The sequence below is a fragment of the Medicago sativa genome, chromosome 1, assembly GCF_051527215.1.
Source record: "Medicago sativa cultivar Bolivia chromosome 1, Bolivia_mono, whole genome shotgun sequence".
Taxonomy (NCBI): domain Eukaryota; kingdom Viridiplantae; phylum Streptophyta; class Magnoliopsida; order Fabales; family Fabaceae; genus Medicago; species Medicago sativa.
In genome coordinates, this window is record NC_140749.1 from 93,454,805 (window position 1) to 93,465,302 (window position 10,498).

The following is a 10,498-nucleotide window of genomic DNA, read 5'->3' on the forward strand; positions in this document are numbered from 1 at the left end:
TTAAACAAATTCAAATACGTCTATTTTTTATAGCGAATGAACCAACCGCCAACACGGATATGGGTTCACGTACCATCAGCCCCCTTGCAAATAACACAGCAGGCGTAACCGCCCTTTAGAGCCAAAACAACTCAACCATTAATACCAACAGTAAAGCTACCAGATTAGAACTGAGTTTCAAGGAACCAACACACCGCTGAAAACGGTGTTCTAACCCACACAGACGTGAACACAGGGAATACGTTTTAAACATACTGCCGGATCTGTGAACCGGATCGGTTTTGAGACGCCAAGAACAGACGACGTAGATGCATCACACCCACGCTGTTTTGACACCTTACGCCAGAAGTGTGGGTTAAGAAACCTGCAGAGAACTGTCGGAGCTGCAAAAGGATCACAGTTCCGGTTGAGACCATACATCACCAAGCCACGTTCGTTCAGATCACTGACGAACCCGAAGCCACCAGATACTGCAAAAACCACAGATCCAGTTATGAAAACTACCAACAGCTGAGAGTCAAATAACTTCGCAAGAGTCGATGGTATGTTTTCAAAAAAGCAGACAAAGAAAAGGTCAATCGCTCCTTTCTTGATGTGTTTTACCAACTTAGTGGAAGATAATTGTGTTGGATTATAGGCATCTGATGCAATGTTATCTTGGTATTTCTCAGCGGACGAACGCTTTGCAGGAGTACAATTCCCAACTTGTTCCAAATCATTTTCACCACAAGCAGAGAAGGATATTGTTGTCACAATAAGGATAAAATTTCCATACTTAAAATGAAGATAATATTAATAATTACAATAATGCTATCATTCATTAAATCACACAGAAATTTAATACATTTATTATATCATAGATAACATTCTACAATAATAAAATTGAAAACAAATATAAGTGATAGAAAAAGAAACAGTCAAATCAATTATAAAAAAAAAATAAAAAAAAAACAGGACGGGCACAAAGAACCTCATCAAGTTGTTGCTCCTTTGGCTGAATTTCATCGGGCTGAAGATGAGACTTAATTTTCTCAATGACAATAGGATCAATTGAAACACCTAAAACAAATAATTGATGATAGTATGGCTGATACTTGACACGTAACGCAAACTCAAGGCCGAGTAGTTTATCTAGATGTTTTGGATATATTTTAGGATCATCCTCTTGTATAATCTTCCTAAGAGCTTGGGCAGTAATACCAATAACCTGAAGACATTCACTATCCCAAAACACAAATTCAAGCTTATGACCATCATGAACAACTTGCACAACTACCTTGTATATGATAAAATGGATAGATTCAAAAACATATCAGAAATGTGCCAAAGAAAGAAGCACTAATCCACCACATGAAATTTTAAATATGTAACCTAGTCAATGGAGCATCAACATCATGCCCGCATGTACATCTATAGCTATCACCATTTGACTTTGATGCCTTTGAACATTTGGTGCAGCTCTCATAATACCATCCAAACTGGTAAGGATTGAATTTAGTTGTTTTCCCAATAATGATGCAGTATGTATGCTAACACAAATTATGCAAATGAAATTAAGAATAAATGTATTTTTAATTTGTGCGTAAAAAAACTCAAAGCATGTTTGTGCATAAAAAAAAGCAGACCTTGACTAAGTCTCTAAATTCATCAATTGACCTAACTTGAGAAAGATTGGAAAAATCGTTGTACGAAGTACGTTGAGAAGAAGCCAAACCCTGATTGAAGCTTTGAATCTAAGCTTGAGAAGTGTTAAGGTCACGACAACTATTCAAGAAACATGGTAAAAAAACAATTAAATAAAATTGTGAAATAATAAGTTACTCTAACATTGTATTGTGAAATCATAATGCAAAATTATCAAGTCTTAAACTTCTCAACAACCGAGTGATGTAGGTTGATGAGCAGCCTCGAACCTGACCAATTGTTACATATATTTGGCTTTCCATTGTCTACAAAATGGAAACAAAGAACTCAAGGTAAATAGATGGTACATGACAAAGCAACATATGTTTCTAAGAAGTCAATATTAAAACAACATGCCCTACATCCTTTCGATCAGCAAAAAATTCGTCAAAGCTACATAGTATTTTTCCCATAGTGTTACATCAACCATATTCCCACTGCATAAGCAAAGACATCTTTCAGGTCATTATCAAACCTATACAAAATTCTATCACCTGATGCTGACAAATTAGAAAATAATACCTTTAATCTCTCAATACAATGTTCGTACATGGTTTCTTTCCAGTCCCAATTGTCGTTGTCTTGACAATCTCATGAAGAAGCCCGATGATTTCTTAAAAAAAAAAATACATCTATAAGAACCTTATAATAGGAGAAAACACATAAATAAATTAATGCACATAACTATACCATATAAAACGTCAGTTTTGAATTTTCCATCTTGAATTTCCTTAAATGACTTAACGTGAAATCCATGAGTAGGAATGTTAGTTAACATGTCACCCTTCTGCACCTTTGTATCAGAACTAAAAACAACCATAAAGGGATGGTCAACATGCTAAAATGCAATGTCATTATCAAACACATGACAATTATGCAAAGTATAAGTCTTGCTTTCCTCGATCAAAGCTTTCCAATGCTCCAATTCTCTATATCGAGTTATTACATGAACTCGATCATCCTAAATCCGAGAAAGAAACCAAAAAACAAAAATAAATCAAAATGTACACTAATAAGTAACATTGATAAATCATAAAGGAAATTACAACAAATCTTAACTAACTCCTATAACCTTTGTATCACATATAATGAGCTTCATATGTTGATTCTCATTGCTACCAGTCACAAATAATATACACTCATATATTAACTCATAATCCTTTGACATTGAAAGTCCTATATAGAAATACAACAATTCATCATTTAATTTTATTCCCTTTGTTCATTCTGATATCAATAGAAGCTAACATATTTCTGTGTGATCAGTTTTTGTATCATCAAATCAATCTGATCTTAAATGCACAAATTTATGTATCATCAACTTTCTGGACCTCAATGATATGACCAAAACAAATTTACACCAATCAACTTTCGTACGGCTCATTGATATAAGAAAGAATGAACCAAACATAAAAATTGTTACACCTTTAGGAATACTCACAAAATCAAACAACTAATCAAGGTTCTATATCAATATCATAACCCATATGCATCAAAAAAAATTCAACTATAGTACCAGAAGTTAAAATAACAATTATGTCAAAACCTGACCATGAGCTAAATTTCAATCATCATGACCTCTACTATAATCCACATGCATGCATTTATCTAGAACATGAAAAAATGCATAAAATGAAAAAACAGGATCGACAGAAGCTAAAATAACAATTGTATCACAACTTTACCATCACCTAAAATTCAATCATCAAGACATCTACTATAACCCACATGCATGCATTTATCTAGACTATGAAAAAAATGCATCAAATGCAAAAACAGGATCGCAGCAATAAACATACAAACATGACAACCTAAACTAAAAAGAACCATCTTTCTTGAAAACAAACTCAAAATGAAGAACAAAGCACCTGAGATCTTTTGTAAAAAAAAAAAAAAAAAACACCTGAGATCAAAGGAGGATTTTTCTATAGCCATGCAACATATATCAAAGGTCTTTAAGAAAGAAGCTAAAACTGTTTGGTTTCTTTGTTTTTTTTTTAGTTTTAAAGCTATTTTTAAGTTAAAAGTTGTTTGGGAAAATATTGTACAAAATTTTGAATTTATTATTTTTTTGATGGTGTCTGGGTCTCGAACATCGGACCTTGCATATATTTATACATTGACCCTATCAATTGAGCTAAGCTCACGAGGAAAAACCTTTGAATTTATTATGAATTAACATAATAAATAAAAAAAATTAAAATATTTTTTAAAGGGTAAAAATGTAAAAGATATTTTTTTTACAAATACTATATTTACTCAATGAAGTTTATTTTGTGTAACATGAGTACAAATTCGTATCATCATATAAAGGACTTTATGTTTGAATAGGAGAAATAATTTAAGGAGGCTCAAATAATAACATAAATAATATCAAAATAGTTGGTTTTTTTCTTTTTCAATTATACTCTATAACAAATTTTGTTATAAGAATTTATATTATATAATATTATATTTGTTACATTGTTGGTATCATTGAAACATATATGTTTAGTTTTTTTAATAAGAAAAAGATATGCCTAGTTTATTACAATATAAAGGTGCAAAATATACATAAGTATAATTTATTTAGGCATCTATACTTGTACTTTTAATTAAAATCCAAATTTTATAAAAATAATTATACGCACTATGCAATGCTAAATTTTTTTTTTACGCATTAGAGTAACAAAAAAACAGACGGACATAAAATATTACTCTAAACACTAATGTATGTGAGTGTATATATTTGCGAGGTTGAAGAAAGGAAATAAAAATATTCGGTATCATTAAATGACAACGTGAATAAAAATATTTGTGAGGTTGTGATGATTAAACGATATTCAAATTATATATATAAGTGATAAAAAGACAATAAAATTTCTTTGAAAAAAATATAATAAAATTAAATGGAACGGTTCAAAAAAATAAAATAAATTAAATGGAAGAAAAAAACATATTGAAAAATAATATTAAAAAATAAAATAAAAGGTTTCCAGCGTGACATGAAGAGAGGTGCTTGTGAAATAAATTGTCGAAAAGTAGTTTTTTGAAGTAGCATTCAACAACTTTTGGCTAAAGCTCATTTCATTCAATTTTATGTATTACAAAAAATACTTTTATTTTAGTAAATACTTAATTGATATTTTGTTTGACCTAACTTCTCCTTAAAAATGTAGAAAAGTTGAGAAAAAACCGGATCAAACGGTATCTTAAATAGGCCAACTGGCGAGGTGCTCCAATAAGATATTTAAAAAAATATTTAATTGATTTATGAAAAATATTTAATAAAAAGTTTGGTGAGGTGGCACAACCAAAGTTTGATAATTTATTGAATGACCAAATTGCCCTTAATGAGGGCAAAAATGGAAATTCATGAGGCATTTCTTTTAATAGATAGTTAGTAGAAACCGGAAACACAGATGTACAAATACCAAGTCAAATACATTTGACACATTTAAAGCACATTGAAAAATATTAAGTCTAACAAATATCATTATTTCAAAAGAAGTTACACAAATTATGGTAAAATGTAACGTGACATTCTGTCAAAAACAGCTTCTTAAGCATAAGTCAACAAAATTAATTTTCTCAATAAAATTAATTAAAACATTTATTTATAATAAAATAAAATAACTTTTGAAATATCTCAAATATACAACAATCCCCCACATATTTCAGAAGTTTTAAATTAAACTATATTGTCCGAGTCAACCTTGAGTGTAATGCATCGGAACGGTGTAATGGAACTCGTCCTAGATTAATGAGGCTTAACACACAGTGAATTGGTTTAGCAAGCTATGAAACCCAATACACTTGATGTATGCTAGAGGTCTCATAATCACATTACACCGCCACAATTCTCGTGTAATCGCTGTGTTACGCATTTAGGTCGTGCGGGTGTCTGGTTTTCATGAGTGCTCTAGAGACCTGTCACAGTCTCATGCAAGCGGCCCCGCTTGACACTCATATAGGTGATTCCATCTAGTGCATGCTACAACCACACACCACCCTAAAGGCTTATGGTAATCATTAAAGGCATTAATGCCTAACCCTCAAATCTATATCTATATAATATAAATTTACGACCTGTTTCATGGCCCTTTATGGAAATGTTTTTTCTCCTCCTATTCTTATGACACGTGGCACTCTCATCTTATTCTCTTTACAAATACTCTCATCACATTCATCCTCACAAAATACTCTCACCACATTCATCCTCACAAATTTGTATTTAATGTTTATGTATAAAAGGAAGTTTTACAATTTCAAATTCTAATATTTGAAATTAAATTAGAAATCAAACATTTCGTATTCAAAAAATACAAACTTTAATAAAATATGCTTTTTTTGAATAATCAAATAATTTAAATTAAAATATTTGAATTCAGATATTAAAATAAAACAAGTAATATCTAATTAAAATACGATTAATGGAATAATTATTTAAATATCAAAGAGATCAAATAATTGATATATGTCAAATAATAAAAATATGATTTGATTTGTCAAAAAAAAAATATGATTTGATAAAAGTGTAACTTTTTAAAATAATTTAATTAGATTTGGTAGTAACCATTAATTTTTTATATAATTTAAGTTTATATTCTTTTGATTCTATTTTCAAAATATATATTGTATAATTTAAGTTTATATTCTTCTGTTTCTATTTTCAAAATATATATTGTATAGTAACATAGTAAGGAAATAAAAATTATGTTTCGTAAAAATATAGAAAAAAACGAACATATGCGTTCATAATTGAAAATAGATAATTGAAAATAGATTTATTTTTCGTGCTCTGATTTAATTCAGAATTCTTTTTAATGATGTTGCAAACATAATTTTTTAAATCATAAATGATTCTTTTAGAAAAAATCAGGAATATGCGTTCAGGAAAAAAAAAAGGAAATATGCGTTCAGGAATATGAGTTCAGGAAATATGCGTTCAGAATTCTTATTAAAAAGGAAATATGCGTTCAGGAATTCTTATTAAAAAAAACGTATTGCTTTAGAAAGGAAAATATGAGTTTAAATCAGGACATATGCATTAATATATTCTGTGGTAGAAAAAACGTATTGCTTTATTAATTTTTTTTTGTTTTTTTATGAAGTAAATTAAAAAAAATGAAATTTAACCATATTGTTTAAAATAATATCATATTTCAATTATAATATATTTTTTGTTTCGGCTGATTGGGAAAAAAATACGATGCAATGAAATCAAAGTAGAAATGGTAGTATTATGGCTATTGGAGAATATATTATTTCATTATGATGTGTATTTTTTTATTTGACTGGAAAAAAAAGTTTTGAAATTAATTGGGATTGAATGGTATATTATTGAAACGGATCCTTAAACATGTTCCTTGCTAATCACCATTAAGAACATATTAAAACATTCTAAAATAAACCTTAGACTTTTTTTTAAGGAAAAATAAACCTTAGACTTATTTATTTCAATTTGTTTGGTTTATTGCACACCTTTTCTTTACAATCCGAGCCAAAAAAAAAGAAGAATCAACTTTATATCTATTAATTTTTTTTTCGGCTACAGTCCTATTGATATCATTCAATCAAAACAAGAAAAAAAATTATTATATTTTGCTTAATAGCTAAGACATGAGATCGAATTTGATTGGTCGAGTTAAGTGTGGTTGTTTTACATAATTGTCCTCTAAAATCTATTATAAATTAGACCTATTAACCAACACTTTCTTCACACCACAACTCCTTCTCTTTCTATTTCATTTCTTTCTCTTTGCGTCCTTTTCGTATCTCTCTACTAAATCGAAATGGCCCAAAGATTGACTTGATCTCTGATATATCCATTCTAAAGAAAGAAAATCAGGGTTCGAGTCGTTCGCCTTTGGTTTGTGAGGGATATGAAAAAAGACCAACTTCCTTTCTCTTTAGAAATGGTTCTAATGGACAATAAGGTTGTTTAACTCAATTTTTTTGTTTATATTTTTATATCCGCTTTTCTATTATGTCTTATTTTTTTAGTCTTTTTTTTTCAATTTTTTTTTGCAATTATATTAGATCATTTTTGTTTTTTATCACTAAAAATGATACCAATCGAATTCGTTTCCGATATCTCCCATTCGCATCAAGAAACTTAGAGTATCAATGGTCGAATCATGGTTGATTTATTTACATTTTTTTTTGTTTATATTCTTATATCTGCTTTTCTATTATATTTTTTTATCCATCTGTTTTTTTCGTTTATATTCTTATATCTTCATGATTCTTTGGACGTCTTTGATTTATAATTTATTCATTTACTTTTTCATGAAATTTAAATATCTATTTTTGTTTGTTTTCTTCATTTATTTTCTATTGGGACTTATTGAGCTTAACTTTATTCTTTTTGTCTTAATGATATAGATATATTAGTCTTAAAAGATTATCCAAAAAAAGAACTGCAACAGTGGGGGAGCTGATCCAAAAAGAACAGAGGGCTTTGTATTAGCGGGCATATTCTGGCGGATATACTAGCATATTTGATATTTTCAGTAGGATGTATATATCACAATTAATGTAATTTCTAACTATTGACATAATTTATATATAATCAATGAAATTTTAAATATCGTAACCAAAAAAAATGAAATTTAAAATATTACATTTACCCCAAATTACATGTCGCTTTGCGAGGCAACGGATAAGATCAAGAATCATACAGTAGTTTACAAAGTATACCGACAACGGATAACTCCGATTCAAATGTCTTATACTCTCGATAACTCTCCAAGTTCTTTGCATGCAACATAATTTGTGCTATTGGAAATAGCGATTTAATTCCCATTAATTGACTTTCATTCAAATTGATTTGGTGAGATTCAAAAACAAAGAAATTAATTCCCATTTATTTAATTGATTTTTTATATCTTTAAAATGAGGTATTCAACCAACATATATTGTGTGACATAAATGGTAGATATATTGGACTCCTTAATCATTTTGTTTAGGTTTTTTTTTTTCATCGGTGCGTATTAAAAACATTTGTTAGAGGAGATGAACCCCTTAAACGAATCTTAGTATCTCGAGATGATTAATCTCCGCTGTAGTGCAAGAAAAATATCTTTGATTTGTTAAAAAAAAATACCTTTGATTTACTCATTAAAAAATATGCGGCATTTAGGTTCAATTTATTCTACCATGATTAATTTTCAAACATGTAATTGCCCTATCTCTTAATCACTCTCATTGTTTTTTTTATCACTCATTATTTGATTGTTTCAACGCCTCGCTTAACGGTGATAGCACTAAGAGTTAGTTGAAAGCATTTACAAACCACTTTTTTTTTTGCTTGATTTTTGTGTGTGCTGGTATGTTATGTGAAACCTTTTAGGTCTTATCTATCTCGAGTAACTCCCTTTTTCCCAATTAAGTCTTATTAAAAATTCAATGTTTTTTCTAATATGGACTTGGAGCAAGACATGTTTTTGTATTATAATACGAGGGAAATGTAACTCAAACTTCTTTTAAGGAAATGGAGTGTATCTTTTAACATAAGAGAGGAATGAACTATGGTTCAAGCTTCTCTTAAATGAGGTGAGAATAATTTGCTCTAACAAAATTTGTAGTAAATAGATGATAATATTCACACAATCTAAAAAGAGTTGTTCATCAAAAGAAGATAAACTTTTCTACAATTTAACATTTACAATTTAAAAAGAGTTTTTCGCAAAAAATCTAAAGAGTTGTAGATATTTAAATATGAAAAAAATTCATAAATCTGCATAGCTTTCATTAGAGGGTTGCTGTTTTTTTTTTTCAAGAGAAAATATCTGAAAATGTGAAACTTTACAAATTGACAAATCAATATTTGAGTAGGCTTGGCCTCTTGGTGTTTTCTTACCAACTTGGTATGAAAATTTGACATATAATTGAGTTTAATCACGTAGTGATCTAAATGGGCAACCAAAAAAAAGAGTTGTTAAAAGAAAGTGATCTTTTAGCACACTTAACAAACTGTGACTCAATTACTAGCTGAGTTGTTGTTATAGTTGTAGAGAGAATACGATACAGTTATGAAGCTTTGCAATATTGGTCTGAAGCGTTGCATTAATTGGATTTTCTTTGTATATTTTAAGACAAATAAAATTAGATAGTGTTGAAGGGTTTTAGTTGAATGCATATATTTAATAATACAAGAGAGTGAAGAAGTGAGCAAACATATAAATGAAAATACGGTGGCCGCGGTTTTCTTAGATTGAGAGAGCAGACCTTTAGAAGGGAAGATGAAGAAGCTTCCGGAGTAGTAAAACCCCGTCCAGTTTTTTGGTGGTGGCCTGGGTTTGAAGCGCAGATCTTGCATATATTATACATTGTCCATACCAACTGAGTTAAACTCACGAGGACAAACTCCGCCCAGTTTGTTTCAGAGTGTGATGTTTTAGGTTGTTTATTTATGTTTTTTTTCCTTTTATTATATCCATCGATAGATCCATCTAATGGCTAATATTAAGTGAAGAAGAGAGAAGGAGACAAATTTTGAAGGAGAGGATCCAATTCCCTTTTTCTTTGCGTACTTTTTGTGTCTCTCTATTAAATCGGTGAAGAAGAGAGAAGGAGACAAATTTTGAAGGAGAGGATCCAATTCCCTTTTTCTTTGCATACTTTTTGTGTCTCTCTATTAAATCGAAATGGCCCCAAAGATTGACTTGATCTCTAATATATCCCCTTCTAAAGAAAATTGGACTATCAGGGTTCGAGTCGTTCGCCTTTGGTTTGTGAGGGATATGAAAAAAGGACCAACTTCCTTTCTCCTTAGAAATGGTTCTAATGTCTTTTTTTTTTTCATCCTTTTTTTTGTTTCTATTTTTTTAAC

At 29.7% G+C, this 10,498-nt stretch overlaps 1 pseudogene; it reads right to left on the bottom strand.

The window, feature by feature from the left end:
- Nucleotides 1-1,857: 1,857 nt before the first annotated feature.
- Nucleotides 1,858-2,851, bottom strand: LOC146959320 (uncharacterized; annotated as a pseudogene).
- Between the last annotated feature and the right edge of the window lie 7,647 nt (nucleotides 2,852-10,498).